The following is an 18,058-nucleotide window of genomic DNA, read 5'->3' on the forward strand; positions in this document are numbered from 1 at the left end:
TGAAAACCGCTAGAAGTTAAACAGACTCAAACTTCCATGAAAGACTATCCTTTGTCCAGCAGCCAATCGGCTAATGCCCCACAGCCCTTCCTACTCCCCCTCCCCTAACCCTTAAAAAAGCACAGTCCTACTCTGTGCCTGGAGCAACTCTCCCTTACGAGACAACCCAGCAGGTTTCCTTTCAATAAAGCCTGTTACACTGGTCTTTTTGGACTCCAATTGATTATAACAATAAATAATCACTAAAGTATTTTTTAAAAATTTAAAACATATGTCCATATCATTACCATCATGCTTATGTTCATGTTTACAACCATCTACCTGATGGTGTTATTATGGGGTATAAAGGAATAGTGAAATACGGATCCGAAACCACGTTCACCAACATGCAGCTCCAACCCAATGTTCCCAGATCCTTTACTAACAGACCTCACTTAATTATTATGATCTAACCACTTTGAATACTACCTGGTTATCTGAGCCTACCTTCCATAGGCCAAAGCCTTTCAGCATTGACATAGGATGTTCCTAAGACTACACTTTCAGGGATCATTTCTATAGTTCATTACCACAGAAGATGTTCCTTTTGCCCAGAATGAACTTTCCTGCTTGAGACCTACTCAGCAACAAAGCAGCTCAAATATCTCTCCCAAGCCGTATCTCAAAACAAATCCTGCCCTTTCTCCACATCTGTCTCTATCCAGAAGAATTACCCAGGCTTCTGTTAAAATTAGCCCACACTTGTGCTGCCCAGCACAGTAGCTAGTACCTAATAATCACATATGGCTATATAAATTTAAATGAATTAAACACAATTTAAAATTAAATGGCTCCACATATCCAGGGATTTGGAATGATGTTGGTGCCAACTTGGACTTGGTGAACATGTTAAGGACATTACTCTCTTACAGATTCTTGTTGTATTGGGCAAGAGTTTGCTTAAAGGCTTTAATCACAGTAAAAAAAAAAGAAAGATATATATATATATATATATATATATATATATATATCACCAGATAAAGAAGATGTGGCACATATACACTATGGTATACTACTCAGCCATAAGAAATGATGACATCGGATCATCTACAACAAAATGGTGGGATCTTGATAACATTATACAGAGTGAAATAAGTAAATCAGAAAAAAACAAGAACTGCATGATTCCATACATTGATGAGACATAAAAACGAGACTAAGAAATATGGACAAGAGTGTGGTGGTTATAGGGGGGGAGGGAAGAAGGGAGAGGAGGAGAAGGAGGGGGAGGGGCACAAAGAAAACTAGATAGAAGGTGACGGAGGACAATCTGACTTTGGGTGATGGGTATGCAACATAATTGAATGACAAGATAACGTGGACATATTTTCTTTGAATATATGTACCCTGATTTATTGATGTCACCCCATTAAAATTAATAAAAATTTATATATATAAAAACAAACAAACAAACAAATTAAATGGCTCAATTACATTAACCACATTCCAAGTTCTCAGTAATCACATGTGCCTCATGGCTAGTCGATTGGGCACTGTAGAATATTTCCATCAAGTTCTGTTGGAAAGTACTGGTTTATATACCTTGTACTTAGTTCATTACTACATTACTTAGTACACTGTCACATAGAGGCATTCAGTAAACAGTCTATGACTGAATGAATGTTGAACAAACTAGTACCTCTATTATAGTCCTTGCACCTGTTGGAGTTTCAGCAGGAAACAGTTCAAATCAGGTTTTTTTAAGTAAAGAGAATTCTAATAAAGGGTCTACTTCTTAGGTATTGCACAGTGAAGAGAACAATTAGCAAATTAGAAATGTTGAGGCACCCAGAATAGCAAGAATGGAAGTGGGAAGAAAGGAGTATTTTCATCTTGTCAAATAAATCCAAGGTTTGAAGGTTCCTTTCCTTGAAGACAGGAGGCAGCAGGGTCACCCAGAATTCAGTGAGAGCTGGTGCAGGGAGGGGCGGGAGCCAGGGAGGCACACAGCCACCTCCAGAGCCAGAGGTCAAAGTGGAAAGGAAGGGAGGGAAACTGAGACTCCTCCCACACTCCTGTGGAGGTGGGTGTGGGGGCGGGGGTCCTCTATCTGAACTCAGCTGGCAGCCAGCTGCTAAGGGAGCAATCCACTGGAGTCAGGTGCCAGGGCACTGAGCAGGGAAAGGAAAACAAGTGCTTGAATCTATGGGGTAGGTGAGGAAAGAATGATTGTATTACTCATTATTTAGCTTCACTCAACTGTTTTACATGTCTTTCTCACCCTAGAGAAAAGGTTCCTCACCTTCCTCATCACCTTAATTTGAGGACTGTGTCTGATTCACCTCCATTGGGCAGCACAGCATGTATTCAATAATGTCTGTTGACTAAATGAAGTCATCTTTAGCCTTTCTATATCAGGTGGGTGTTTTCAGAAGTTAGGGTCACTACCTGCATGGGTTACTTACCTTCATATTATTATGGTACATACATGACCTTCACACCCCGGATTTATTGGGTAAGATGAAAACATGCATTTCATTTTTGAACCACTGAAGCCATGCTCTCAGGAGCTGATGCAGTTGTCAACATACCCTCTGACAGGCTTAGCAAACATGCCGTTTTCATCTTCCTTGGCACATATCTTATCCTGATGGCACGAGTCACTGACAAGCCAGTCCCTGACATAAAAGTATGATCAAACACTCAACAAAAGCATCACTTTCTCAAACAATAAGGCACCATCTGCTCTCAGATCTCCTGGCAGAACGGACTGAGTCTGGGAGAAAGAGCATCACACCACAAGATGGATAAACACAACGTAATGGAGAACCAGGGCTATGTTTCGTCTCCACAGACACGTGCTGCATTTCGGCTTCATTTCCTGTGCGACGGAGTGTCACACGTAGAGGGAAACTTCATATCATTACATGTACTCAGTCATCACGTCTGGCTCTAACTGGTTTTGGCATAATCCCCATTACTGTGCATGTTTGGGGGGGCTAATATTAGGGATAGACTTGGGGTAGGATTTCTGATCTCTGCCATATTGCACCTCCTCCTAATAACAATATAAATAATACAATAATCAGTACCAGTTATAGAGTGCTTTCCATGTGCCCAGCCCCATGGTGAATGCTTTAACCCTTTGAGTAGTAGGAACGTTCATGTATGTCCTCATGCCTCCTGACCATCCAGAGTACGATTATCCATGTATGTCTTTAAACTTTGAGCTGGAGCAGTAAAGGTGTGTGAGCAAATATATGTTCTTCTTGTTTCTATAAGTTGGTTATCAAACAAACATGATTTTAAGTTAATGAAACTGGAACTAATTTCATTTTTTGAAAAAAAAAAAAACTCACTCCTGGGGGTCAGCAAGCATGAAAAAACTCACTACTCAAAGGGTTAACTGCATTAGCTTCTTATAGAAATGAGGAAAGTGAGGTTCAGAGGTGTTGAGAAATTTGCCTATGGTGTCACAGTTAGTTGGTCAAACTAATGTCCTTAACCATTATACTGTTGATGCTTGACCTATTCTGTATGCCAGCATTAACTGGCATCTTTAGAACAATGAGAAGAAATCCTTTCCTTATTATTTCTAAAATGTATACTTTTGAAATTTGTTAATCAGTTCTCTATTGCTAAACTTTGCACAATTATAGGAACTACAGTCACACCAAAGTCACTCTCGCTTTATTAAAAAACAGAAGCTTATCATAATATACTGTTTGTACCTGGAGACAGACAGTGCCAGTATGCTTGAATAAAACTGATAACCAGAGGCTTTCCTAGAGGATACTCACTGTTGCAAGCCAGGGGTCCCTTCAAAGTGTGAACATTTAAAAAAATCAATTGTTCCTAGAAACTGAAATTTCTTTTCCCATAAATAATTGGCTTTTTATTCAAAGGCATGTGGTACTCATAGAATATTTTCAGTCCTGTTTTTTGAGTCTACATGTACTTGGACAAAGAATCAATTGTTTTTTAGAGATATTCAACATGCATTGATGAAACAGATCTGCGATATAGCTGACAACATGTCAGTATACGGTCTGTGTCCAATAATGGTCCAGCAACCAAGCGGAGGAAAGACGGCGTTTCAGAACAAGGTGGCTGGGCGGGGCTCTGTGTGGGAGAGCCAGGGAGAGGGTCTGCAGCCTGGGCACGTTGTTTAACCTCTCCAAGTCAGTCCTCCCATCTGTCTGTGGGGGTTATAACAGCCTGCGTCACGTGGTGTAATAAAACTTAGACATGATGACCTAAGTTATTAGCACAGGTCCCATATCCAGTAGGTGATCAACAGAGGATGTGGAATTTGAGCTGTATCTTAAAGACACAAAAACCTCCAAATTCCAGGTGGTCCTCAACTGGCAACTACTATCTTAGTGACTTTGGATGATGTATTTCCCCCCACAACTCTTCTCCCCTCTTTGAAACTCACCCGTCAAAATTTCTTTAGATCTTCCAAAACTTTAGGAACAATCTGATGCTTATGAAACATCATTTTTTAAATTTTAATGAAATATGCCTATTTGGGGGGGTGCCTATTACCTTTACACATTAGCTTTAATTTTATCCTCTGCTGCCTGGCTTCTATTTTCATACGTGACAACTGCTCAAACAGAGTCCCCTTTGAAGCTATTTCACTGGTCCTGCAGCACTGCTCTAGTCCACTCATTCAGTCACTCATCAAACGCTGAACAGTGAACAAAATAAATCACATCCAGACTCTAATGGAACCTGCACACTACTTGAGGAAAACAGACAGTCAATAAATACATTAAATATGGAATGTCTCACGTAATATTTCCTGTTAAGGAGAAATCTAAATCATGCTCAGGAGATAAATGGTCAAGGACATTGTTTTGGCAGACATGGGGGTGAGGACAAATGTTTCCGTTAACATTTATGAATCTGAATGGAGTGGGGAGAGAGCCCCCAGAGGATCTGGAAGAGGGTGTTAGGCTGGGAGAGGGTCCTGTGAAAGTGCTGTGAGTCTGGAGGGTGCGGGAAGGAAGGCGGCCGGCCGTGTGGCAGGCGCAGAGCATCAGAAGGCAGGGTGGCTGACAGGAAACCTCGGAGGCGGAAAGGGCTTTACAGGAGCCAGAAGACACCTAGAAGATTTGGGTGGAAGAGTTAAGGGGCATAACTTGCAACTGAAAAGAATCCCTCTTGCCTCTGTGAGAGGAGAGGCATCAGTGGTGTAGGAAAAGCAAGGAGACCAGTTATGAGTGTTGCCATTGTCCAGGTCAGAGGTGACAAGGTTGGGCTAGAGAGCTGGTGTCAGGTAGGAATTGCTGGCCAGATTCAGAATATCTTTGAAGCAGGGCTCGTGAGGATTGCTGACATGCAGATATAGGGTATGAGAGGAAGAAGGGAGTCAGGATGATTTCAGCACCTGTGGCCAAGCCAAACCTTACTCAGTAGGAGGCTACCCTTAAGATATTATAAGCCCTTCAAGTACAACAAGTTCCCACGTCCCCCTCTATTTCTGTAGTCCTCCCAGCACAACACCTTAATTTTCCATATTTGCTTCATGAAAGCAGAGGAAATAGAAGTGAAGCGAGGTTCACTTGACCATAATCCACAAACAAACTCCTTAATGCAGCCTGTGTCAAGCCTCAATTATATGAACAGCTAAGTTTATACACCAGACTGAGAAAGGTAGAAATATCCCAACCTTCTCACTGATGTTGTTATGGTCCAATTAGATGGTCAAAAGTCAAAAAGTATGTTAGTTTAATAGGGTATCTTATTCAACTTCCTGAATGAAGCCATCCTATTCCAAAAAGAATCTTCTGCAAATGTGAATAATTAAAAGTTTTTTTTAATCGGACTTTCCTGTCATTCTTTTCATCAGACTATTCTATTTGAGTACTTTTTTTCTATAACTTTCTTTTTTATTTCCTTTCTATTGAATTTATTGGGGTAATACTGGTTAACAAAATTATACAGGTTTCGGGTGCATGATTCTACAACACATCATTTTGTACACTGTGTTGTGTATTCACCACCCAAAGTCAAGTTTCCTTCCATCACATTTTATACACTTTATGCCCTCTTCCACCTCTTCCAACCCTCCCTTCCCTCTGCAATCACCACACTGTTTTCTGTGTTCCCTCTGCAATCACCACGCTGTTTTCTGTGTCTCTCTTGCAATCACCACACTGTTCTCTGTGTCTATCTCTTCATCTCCCGCCCCGAATTAATCCTCCCCACCCCCTGAAAGCTATCAAACTGCTCTTAATCCCCTAGAGCAGTGGTCCCCAACCCCAGGGCTGCGGACTGGTACCAGTCCATGGGCCATTTGGTACCAGTCCGCAGAGAAAGAATAATTAACTTACATTATTTCCGTTTTATTTATATTTAAGTCTGAACTATGTTTTATTTTTAAAAAATGACCAGATTCCCTCTGTTACATCCGTCTAAGACTCACTCTTGACGCTTGTTTCAGTCACGTGATAAATTTATTTGTCCTACCCTAAAGGCTGGTCTGTGAAAATATTTTCTGACATTAAACCAGTCCGTGGCCCAAAAAAGGTTGGGGACCACTGCCCTAGAGTTACTCTGTTACCTAAGAACATCCAAATAGTACAATCTAAGGTAGACAACTGGATTCTGGAATCAGAGTGCCTGGGTTCAAAACCCAGTCTGCCATATACTGCTGGGGGCATTGGATAAGCTCTGAATCTCACTTTCCTCATCAGTAAAACGAGGGTAATAGTACAGTAATATCTCTAAGTAATCTCAAAACACTTAGCCTAGGTCCTGTCTTAATAAATGTGTTCCATTAATGTTCAATAGTATTAATTTTTAAATTTGATTACTAATTCCTGGGGAAAAAACAGACAGACAAAAAAGACAACAGTCATGTTAGCTAAAGCATTCCTCTCTCCTCCTCCACCTTCAGCCCACAGGAGCCAGCAGGTGTGCCCAGGGGAGGCATCCCATCAACAAACAATTTGCATAAAATCATCTGTGCCTCTTCAAACTCGTGCAGCTATTCAGTGTGGGCTCCATTCAAATTCCAAGCTCAAGTTCCTGCCAATTTTATGTTATCAAAACAGGTTTGCTTGCCCTGGTTAGATGCCTCATAATATGACCTGTCACTTAGAGATTGCTCATCCACACATGGAGCTACTGGAACTTTATCCTAAATCAAAGATACACAGATTGTTTCCATTTTCCATTTGGAAATCTGAATAAGAAAGGCAATTCCACTTTTGTCATATTTCAGTGGTCGGTGGTAGAAGCAGCCACGCCACTTATCTAATCGCTGACCTGGCTTCTCAACAAGGCACGTGTTACAGCAGAATAAGAAGCCTCCGCCTCGCTCAGCTTCCCGGGGTCCAGGCAGCAGCACATGCTTTACATTCAAGTTACTCCTGCACGCTGCCTTCTGAATTTATCATCTCTATTCATTTTCTGCCACACATTGAAATTCTGATTTGTACTGAAAACCATGCTGATCTGCACAAGATTGCCTGTTTTGTTGCCTTTCACTGAAGTGCTAATGATTCAATATATTTAACAGGCAAACTCTTTCTTAGAGCATCTTATTCCTTGACACTATTGCCAAAGTCAATTCCACTCTTCTCCTCCCCAAAGACATAGGAATAGAACTATTATTAGTTTAGTGTTCCACTGAGACCCGAGAAATGAGTGATGATAATGATGATGATGATAGATAGATAAGAATCTGACTTTACAATCAGGTATTTTTAACTTCATGAGTTAAGCAAGAACATATGCCATCCTGGTGACATTTATTTTAGAAGACTTGCTTCAGACTTTGATATTTCCTGTACCTTTTGAAGACTCTAGACTTTTCTGGGCCTTTGTAATCAAAAGCATACAATTCTAAAAAACCCCGTAGTCAAGTTTGCAATGAAAAAAAGTCATGAAAGAAAAATGATGGGAGAAAGACTCTCAAAAGCAAAAGTGAGAAATCATGGCAGGTTCACAAAAATGAAATGTGTTCTCATCTATGGGATTTTCAATCAATGTATCTCTTTGGCTGCAGGCAAATTCTAAAATGGGTTGTTGCATATAGATTGAGGCTATAAAATAGTAACTAGTAGAGCAAAGTCAGAGTAGTTCTTATTGGCAGATCGTAACTTAATAAGGGTGGGATCATGTCAGGGAAGTCTGTGGACTTTCAGTGCATGGTGTAGTGGAAGGTGCACAGGACCAGAAATTTAGAGATATGAATCCAAATATTAGAGGCTCTACGACCTTGGGCAAGTTTCCTGGTGTCCATTTAGTGGGACAGTTAGCATTAAGCATCTTCTTTGTACTAAACATTGAGCTTGAAGTGTTGCAGAAGAACAACAGGACATAGAAGCTGCTATAAGATTCACTGGAGCAAGCCAAGCCGACATGAGTGATGATGTTTGTGTGATGTAATAAGCCCTGTGAGTGGACATCCTTAGAGCTGTTCATCGTCTTCTTCCAGGAGATACTGAACTTCCCGCCCCCCTGTGAAATTAGACATGCCCATATAACTTCTTGATCCAAGAAAAAAATGAACAGAATTGACTCAGTCATTTCTGATGAGGAGCAATAAGAGCCAGCTCATGATCTCCCATGTTCCTTTCCCACTGCTGTGCCATCATGGAAGCACACATTGCGATAGTTTCCATCAGCCTGTCCCTACGTAACCACAGTAAGCCAAGCCCTGCCTGCCAATCCTCAAGACACTAGCTACCACGGGAAAGACACTCAGTTGTTTGAACCCACTGTGATTTTGACCTTGTTACCACAGTACAACTTAGCCTACTCTGATAGACTGTAGTAGCAGCAAGGACCAGATAATGTGAACCAATAGAGAAGGGTCAATTAAATCTTAGTAAGGCTGGAAGTCCTGCTAACAGAATGCTTGACATCTTCCAGGAGTGAAGAGTATTGGCCAAGGTCTTGCAGGCTATCTAGCTTTCAACAGGCAGAGAAGGCAGGGTAAGAAAACAGAGGAAGAGTACAGAGCCAGACTGAAAAGTATAGAGTCAGACAAGCTCATGGTCACATAGGTAAGTTGTCTGATGCAGCCAGGGCTCAGTGTTGAGAGTGTCAGGTGAGGAGCCAAGGTGGGGTAGGTTATAATGGGAATATTTTTGGAATTTTCATTTTCATATAATTTCATATTTTCAAATTATAGAAAATATGGAAGAAGGGTATAAACTACTTCCATATATACTTTGCCAGAACCATCAATTGTCATATTTCCACCCATTAGTTTTATCTCTTTTATTCCCTCTACCTTCCTAGATACATATAAAAAACATAAAAATGAATAGTTATAAATGTGTATGCTTAGATTTATATGCACATATATATATATATAAATTATTTATTCTGAACCACTTAAGGGTAAGCCAGAGAGAAAAAAAAATGTTTATTTACTCCTTTATTCTTATTATATTTACTAAGAATAAAGACATCTTATAACCAGATTACAGTTATAAAAATCAGGAAATTTTATATTAATACAATACCATTATTGAGTCCATTGGCTATATTCCAAGTCCTTTTAACTGGTCCAACAATAACCTTGTAGCTATTTTTCTGCTGGTCCAGGATCAAAATTAGCATCACACTTGCATTTAATCTTCATTCTTTTTGATCTAGAAGAGTTTCTCAATCTTCTCTGTGCTCCTTGGCCTTGACATTTTAGAACATATATATATATATATATATTACACACCCATAATAACATGTAATTAAGCCATTTGAGAAAAGATGGATGAAACTTGAGAGCATTATGTTAAGTGAGAGAAGTCAGACCAAGAAAGATAAATACTGTATAATACCACCTATATACATGGAATCTGACAAAAAAACCCACACAACAAAACTCATATAAGCAGAGAACAGATTCATGACTGCTACAGGCAGACAGTAAGGGGTGGAAATATTGGATGAAGAGGGTCAAATGGTACAAACTTCCATTATAAGATAACTTCTGGGATATAATGTACAGCAGGATGATTATAGTTAAAATACTGTATTGTATATTTGAAAGTTACTGACAGAATAGATCTTAAAAGTTATCATCACAAGAAAAAATAACTATGTATGGCAATGAATGTTAACTGAACTTACTGTGTAATCATTAATATATGATTATGTTTTACACCTGAAGCTACTATAATGTTATATGTTAATTATTCTCAATAAAACTAGAAGAAAAATGTCACTAATTCAGGGATACTGAATATTCTTTTTACTTAAGCTAGTTGATCTAATCTGCTTTTATTTTAATAAAGATTTAAGTTTAATATATTTTTCACAAAATCAAAGATATGAATGATAACTATTTCATTCCTTTGCCTCATATTGTCAGAAGTGTTTATTATTTGAACAGTGAACAAAATGGTTTTCTTAAAGGTGAGGCCATTATTCATTTGAAATTGAGGTGAAGTTACAATACTTTGTAAAGAAAAGAAAAGCAATTTAGTCTGGTACACTGGGCCATCTAATTTAGATTTCAATAATGTGTTTTTATTAAATAATGGAAAAAACACTGATGAAAAAAGCATCAGTAACCTGGTCCACTATTTTGGTTAGGGAACTCAGAAATGTAATTTTTCTCCAAGATTAATGCTAACATCTGCCATTTGTCATTTTTTACCATGGGGCTCTATGGTGTTTAGTGATTTATATTTTAAAAAATAGCAGTTACTTTTCTCTAGCCAGAAATGCAATCCATGTTTTCATTACATAATTTGGAAAAACAAAAAAACGGTGAAAAAAAATTGAAAATCACCCTAAGAAAAGTTTCCATAACGTTTCATGCATATGTGTGTAAATTTTGCAAAACCAGATCACGCCTCATGGGAGCCAAGAATCCACATGCGGGAAGGCAGGTCAGGGGTACCAGTCAGGAGAGCTGGGTGTGGTGCCCAAGCAGAGCACCTACCGGGTCAGAAGGGCCTGGGCCTCCCCACTGCCAGGTGACTCCTGCTTCCAAGTAGGTGTACCTGAGGTGTTGCCAAATCTCCAAGATTGTAGGGAGAACCTAAAGATACAATTATTTAAAAGTGAAATAGCCTAATCGTTACATATGGCAACTAATTAAAAAAACAGTAGGACCATGTAAGCCAAACAAAACAATCTACAGGCTAGACTCCACCAGAGACCATCACTCTTCTATATTTACTGGCATTCCCTGTTTTTTTCACTTGACTTTACCAACCGAGCATTTAAATAGTCAGGGTAAACATTAATTTTAATGACAATTCAAAATTTAATTGTAGACATGTGTCTCTTACTAATGCTGACATGTGCATGCCTATGTGTGTGTGTGTGTGTGTGTGTGTGTGTATACACATATACATACATATACATACATACATACACACACACACACCTAGGAGCACAACTCTATCTGTATTATTAATTCCTAGAAGTGCTATTAGTGGTTCCAAACAGTGACAGTATTAAGATACATGTATGTACATTTTAGTACATATAACTAAATTGCTTTCAAAATTATACAATTTTCTACTCCCTCTAGCAAAATTTAAGAATACTGTATCTACATCAGCCTGACCATTATTTTTGTGTTGGTTTTAATTTTAGAAATTTAACAGGTGAAAATAATGTCATAAGAGCATTTTTTTTTTTTGTAACTTAGTCGTTTGGGATTAGACTATAAACTGGGAACATTTTTAGTTTCCCTGGAATCACTATGTTTCATAATGCAATAATAATAATTTATAAGGAAAAAAATCATCCAGACAAAACAGTGGTTCCTTAATAATTACATTACTATGAGCAAAGTCGAAGTCACCTTGCTTGACTGTTTAATGCTCACACACTTTCCATTCCTTTCATTTATTCAGCTTTGGGGACTGATTAAGGCAAGAAACAGCTAAGGAAAACTACTTTGTTTTTGAAGAGTAAATGACAATGCATATTTCAAAGTGCAAATGTCTCCTGCTTTGCAGAGCCAATCCATTTTAGCAAAATTGCCTATAAAGTGAATCGTGTTTCCCTACAGACGTTTGATAGAAAATGAGCAATATGTTGTTTTAGCAAGAAAAAAAGTGACTAACTTGAGGAATAAAAATAGCTTAAGTATAAATAAAGATTAGCAGGTTGTGAAATTTTGCATGGACTCATTTATTCATTCAACAGACATCTGGAAGCCTGCAAGGTGCCCGCCTTGTGTCAGGGGCTGAGGATCCGGCAGACAGACATGATCACTACATCACACTTTAGACCAGTGGTCCCCAACCCCTGGGCCATGGACCGGTACTGGTCCACAGAGAAAGAATAATTAACTTACATTATTTCCGTTTCTATTTTATTTATATTTAAGTCTGAACGATGTTTTATTTTTAAAAAATGACCAGAATTCCTCTGTTACATCGTCTAAGACTCACTCTTGATGCTTGTCTCGGTCACGTGATACATTTATCCATCCCACCCTAAAGGCCGGTCAGTGAAAATATTTTCTGACATTAAACCGGTCCGTGGCTCAAAAAAGGTTGGGGACCACTGCTTTAGAGCACTTTCCAAGCTTTACAATTTATTTATTTTTTACATTTTATTTATTCATTTTTTTAGAGAGAGGAGACACAGAGAGAGAAAGAGACAGAGAGAGAGAGAGGAAAGAGATAGAAAGAACAGAGGGAGGAGCAGGAAGCATCAACTCCCATATGTGCCTTGACCAGGCAAGCCTGGGATTTCGAACTGGCGACTTCAGTGTTCCAGGTCGCCACTTTTACCCACTGCGCCACCACAGATCAGGCCAGCACTTTCCAAGCTTTAAGTTCATGCCTCACTTGAAGGACTTCTGTCCTGTGCTAAGGGTCATGTTAGGAGCCACTGTGTCCCCAATTTGCAGGATAAGTTATCCTCCTCTGTGCCACTTGTTTTTGAGGCTGAATTCAATTAAAATGTAATTTTTGAGTTTACAGGGGATGCTCAGTACATATGTGTGTCAACTCCTTTCTTAGATGAAGATGTTGATTTCATCATGCCCTTTATCCACTTCTTATCATTTTATTTTTGCTTAAAGTAATTTTCTTAGCATGAAGAATACTTTATCTTGGCTAAGAGGTTATTCATAGCATTCCCACATTCTCAAAAGTACTTAGTGAACATCTATTAATGTGAGACACTCTAGACACTGGAATCTTAAGCCTGATGGTCAAGCATATACAGGCCCTGCCTTTATGGAACTTACACCATTGATTAGGGGATTCAGACCAAAAAATGAATAAGCAAGTCAATTAATTATATGTTATCATACTAAGTGGTATAAGAATGGATCTACTATTGGCAGGATGATCAGGAGGTACATTCCTGGGAATATTCAGTTTTATCTGGTAGCCTAACTTGTGAAGGTTGAGGTAATGATGTTCCAAGAAGCAGGAGTAAGTACAAAGGCCCTGGGGCAGAATACAAGAGATGTTTGAGAAAAGAAGGCCAGCATTACTGGAGTTCAGTGGGAAAGGAGGAGAGAAACAAAAGTATGAGGAGAGCTACTTAGAGGCCAGATCCTTTCGGGCCTTGTAGATCACAGGGATAAATTCAGATTTATTCTAAAGGAAATAAGACACCAGAATAAGAGAAAAAAAATTATAAAAGATGTACCAAACAATTGGATGGTGTTTTGGGTGGGAAGATTTATAGCAGAAACACAGGACTAACTAAATTTCATGACTTGTAGTGCTAGAATGGGTATTTTAAAAATAAAAGGGCTAACTATACTCAAAATTAAAAAAAAAAAAAGACAGATGGTATGACTGTACAAAGAACATGTGAATAAGTTGCATGTGATAGCCTAAGAAAGACTTACATCTCTCACTTAGGGGGAGCAGAGAAGTTCACTGGGCAGGCGCAGCAGGGGACCCGCAACATGAACACTGGAAGCGTATGAATCCCCCCTGCAGGCAGTTCTCACAAAGGAGATTCTGCTGTGAGCATGGGTTAAAAGTGGCCTCACTAATAGGGAGTGGTGTGGTGTGCCAGGGCAGCCCTAGAAGAAATGCACTTTGATGTGAGGTTAGGTGTGGGTAACCAGTTTCATAGTAGTTGTCCAAACCCCACAAAGGGTGCAATAAGTTTTATCTGATTTGTAATTCTTGGCACAAATATTTGGAGGAGATCCATAAAATTCCTGTAACTATAAATGATTGTACCATGGTTCACTCAAACAAATACATGGAATTTTCCCAATATTAAAGGACTGATTAATAAATAACCAGTCTTAAGTGATCACTAATGCTGTATGATCTTTTGTTTCTTTCCATTTCCCCCTCCCATATATTTCTAATGTTGTCGGTGTCAGCCTTTATAACTTATTGTGTTTTAATTCTACTACAATTCCTTCTTCCAGGGGAACATATTTAATGCATTGCTTTTTGTGACAAAACAGGTGAAACTTCTTAATCTTAAATGGCAACAGATAAGACACATTAATGGAGAGCTACATCCAATCATAATAATTAACTCAATATCAAGGCCAATACAAAGGACATGAGCTGCCTCAGGAAATGCAAGGGCTTATATTTACATCCACATCTGAAGATATCTTCAACCAATCCTCTCTCATTCTAATCCTTCATCTATATTCTATGCAGGACCAGGATTTCACTACTATTCTACCAAAGAATAACCACCATTCTGCTTCAGATAGTGCAGACATGAGTCCTAAACTGGAGAGAGATGGTTGAACTTAATTTTCTGCGGCACTTCCCAAGGTACAGTGTGTCCGTAAAGTCATGGTGCACTTTTGACCAGTCACAGGAAAGCAACAAAAGACGATAGAAATGTGAAATCTGCACCAAATAAAAGGAACACCCTCCCAGTTTCATACCTATTCAGTGCAGTTTGATGTGGGTTCACGCACAGATTTTTTAGGGCTCCTTAGGTAGCTATCCCATATAGCCTCTACAGACTCGTCACTGACTGATGGCCTACCAGAACGGGGTTTCTCCACCAAACTGCCGGTTTCCTTCAACTGCTTATCCCACCCAGTAATGTTATTCCTATGTGGTGGCGCTTCATTAGAAATCGGCCTGACCTGTGGTGGCACAGTGGATAAAGCGTCGACCTGGAATGCTGAGGTCACCAGTTCAAAACCCTGGGCTTGCCTGGTCAAGGCACATATGGGAGTTGATGCTTCCTGCTCCTCCCCCTGTTCTCTATCTCTCCCTCTCTCTCTCCCCTTTCTCTCTAATAAAAATGAATAAATAAAATCTAAAAAAGTAAATAAATAAAAAATTTTAAAAAAAGAGAAATGTGCCGATATTCAGATTGCACTTTGGTCACGGATTCGAATTTAGCAAGCCGCAGAACACACTGAACTTTCCTCTGTACCGTCCACATCTCAACTGGCATGGTGGGGGGCTGCTCTGCTGTATACACGATGTTACGTCATCATCTGCACATGCGCACATGCTGCCACATCATCCTACAGAAACTGGGAGGGTTTTCCTTTTACTTGGTGCAGATTTCACATTTCTATCATCTTTTGTTGCTTTCCTGTGACTGGTCAAAAGTGCACCATGACTTTACGGACACACTGTATTATGTTTGCTTATGCCAAGTAGATATGGCTATTTTTAGCTCAGATTCTAATGGTTTTTTTTTTTTCATCTCATCTGTGCTTAGATGCATAATTTCATCTGTTCACACCTGTGTAACCAACAAGTTGGCAACATGGAAAACTGTTATTCCTCTGACCACCTGGGACCAGAGTAGTAAATGTCTATCAGACCAGTTGCATCCAGGAAAGGAAAATATTCATATGGAACTTTACTCCCTTTATAATTGCCGGCTGCAGGTGAAAACCCCTTTCTTCTGTTTGTGCTCAGCCATCTTCTATAGTTGTTTCACTAGAATCGATATTATTGAAATTGCTTTAGAACAAGTAAACAGATAGATGGTACATAGGCAGGTCTGTAGGCAGACAGACAGATCCTAAGGTGATAACTTTTATTGAATTCTTTTTCCAAGTGCTAGGTACACTCTACCTGTATGTACTCATTTGATACAACAACCTTGTAAAGGAGGTGATATTATTATCCCCACTGAACTGATGAGGGAATGAAGTCCAGAGAGGTTAGGTGTCATCTGGTGAGTGGTAGAGCTGGCTTTCAAAGTCAGGTGGTCTGCCTTCAGAGCCTCCACTCATCATCACTACTCCATGCCTCGCTCCAAATTACAAACACTGAAGAGCGATGTGTGTGTGGTCTGCTTCCCACTGTTCGTTCAATGCCTCTGCATCTGTTTCTTTGCACTGGACTGAATCCCTACAGCAGCCCAGTTTCTTGTGGGGGTTAAATGAGTTGATGTGCATGAAGCACTCAGAGCAGTGTCTGACACATAAAGGAGAGCTAGAGAGAGCCACGCAACATGACACTTGTCCATGTTACTCTGCTGGACACTGGCAGGTACCAAGCTGCACGTGTGTGACACATTTGGCTTGGAGAGAAGGCGTGCATGGAACAGGAAGACCACCCATGAACCTACCGTACTACCCAGGAGTGGGTGACAGTAGGGCAGACTAGGATGGAAGAACTGAGATGGAGAGAAGTGGGTGGGTTAGAAAACTACTGACTCGCCAGGACTTAATGAGGATGGGCCCCTGGGGAGGAAGACAGAGGTGCTGAGCGGGTCATCGGGCTGGGGACGGTGCTTCTGTCCCCTGTGGTGGGGAGCAGCATATTGATTACAGACTTTGGGGAAGAGATCTTAAATTTCCTTTTTAACCTTCTGAATTTAAGCACTTTTGATACACCCAAGTCAGAACATAAGCACATTTATTATTTATGTGCTGCTTAATTCCGAGCTACTACCTATAAGGTACAGATGGATCAGTCTTGGGTACCAGAAACTTCAGGAGATGCTTTACATATGACTTTTATTTCAGCAACCACCCACAAGTATTTATTGTTCCTCACATTTTACAGACAAGCGGTCACTTTTCCTGGAGCCTCTATAATCAGAAAATTTGGTCACAAACCAAGCGAAAGGTACAAGGTGAAGTTCTTGGACATAGCGATGAGAACATGGAGCTCACAGAATAATAGAAAAGACAAACTCGAAATAGGTGGATCCAGCAGGATGAACGCTGTGAAAGAGCATGTGATAGGATTCCACCCTGGGGAGGCCCTGGGGAGGCAGGGAGATGGGGAAATCAGGGCGGCCCTCCTTGAGAAAGGAACCCGGGACCGCAGACCTGCAAGACAAGTGGCATTTTGCCATGTGAAAGGGTTGGTGTGGGTAAGAAAGGAGTAATCGAGTCAGAAATACCAACCATGTGACCATTCAGACTCCATGTTGGGCCACGGCATGTCAAGAAACTAAAAGGAGGTCAGTTTGACAGAAGCAGAATAATTTTTTAAGGAAAGGCACACATGAGGCCAAAGAGGCAGGTAGGACATAGAGCATCTCAGAAATCATAGCCACCTGCGGGACTTTGGCTTTGGTCCTAAAGACAACTGAGAGGGAAAGAATAAAGGATTTCAGACATTTTATATAGGTAATTCCTCTGCCGAGGGTGTACCATAACTCTCTTTGGGCCCCTGCTATCTGAAATATGCTCCCACACCCAACAGCCTTAATGGATTAGGAAAAGTGGGAATTCCTTGTGGTTATCATCTACCTACCTACCTACCTACTGATCTATCAATCGTCTATCTATCTACCTATCTATCTACCTACCTACCTACTGATCTATCAATCATCTATCTACCTACCTACCTACCTATCTACCTACCTACCTACTGATCTATCAATCATCTATCTACCCACCTATCTATCTACCTACCTGCCTATCATCTACCTGTGTTCCTGCCTACTTACCTATCATCTGCATGGTACCTAATCTTTGTTTTGATTTTGTTTCTTTGACTTTATTGTCCAAAGTAGTACCTCCAATCCCAATGTGGATTTCAATCCTAATTAAACTGCCAATCACACTCTCCTCCGCCCCAATTTTTTGAGGTTTTTTTTTCTTTATTCTATCACCACTTGCAACAAAATTGGTGCTAACTAGGCATGTCCATTTTCAGTCAAAAGAGCAAAGTGCACACCCGTTTGCATGGGAAGGTTGTCACTTTTTTATTAG

Source organism: Saccopteryx bilineata, chromosome 4 (genome assembly GCF_036850765.1).
Source record: "Saccopteryx bilineata isolate mSacBil1 chromosome 4, mSacBil1_pri_phased_curated, whole genome shotgun sequence".
In the NCBI taxonomy this organism is placed as follows: domain Eukaryota; kingdom Metazoa; phylum Chordata; class Mammalia; order Chiroptera; family Emballonuridae; genus Saccopteryx; species Saccopteryx bilineata.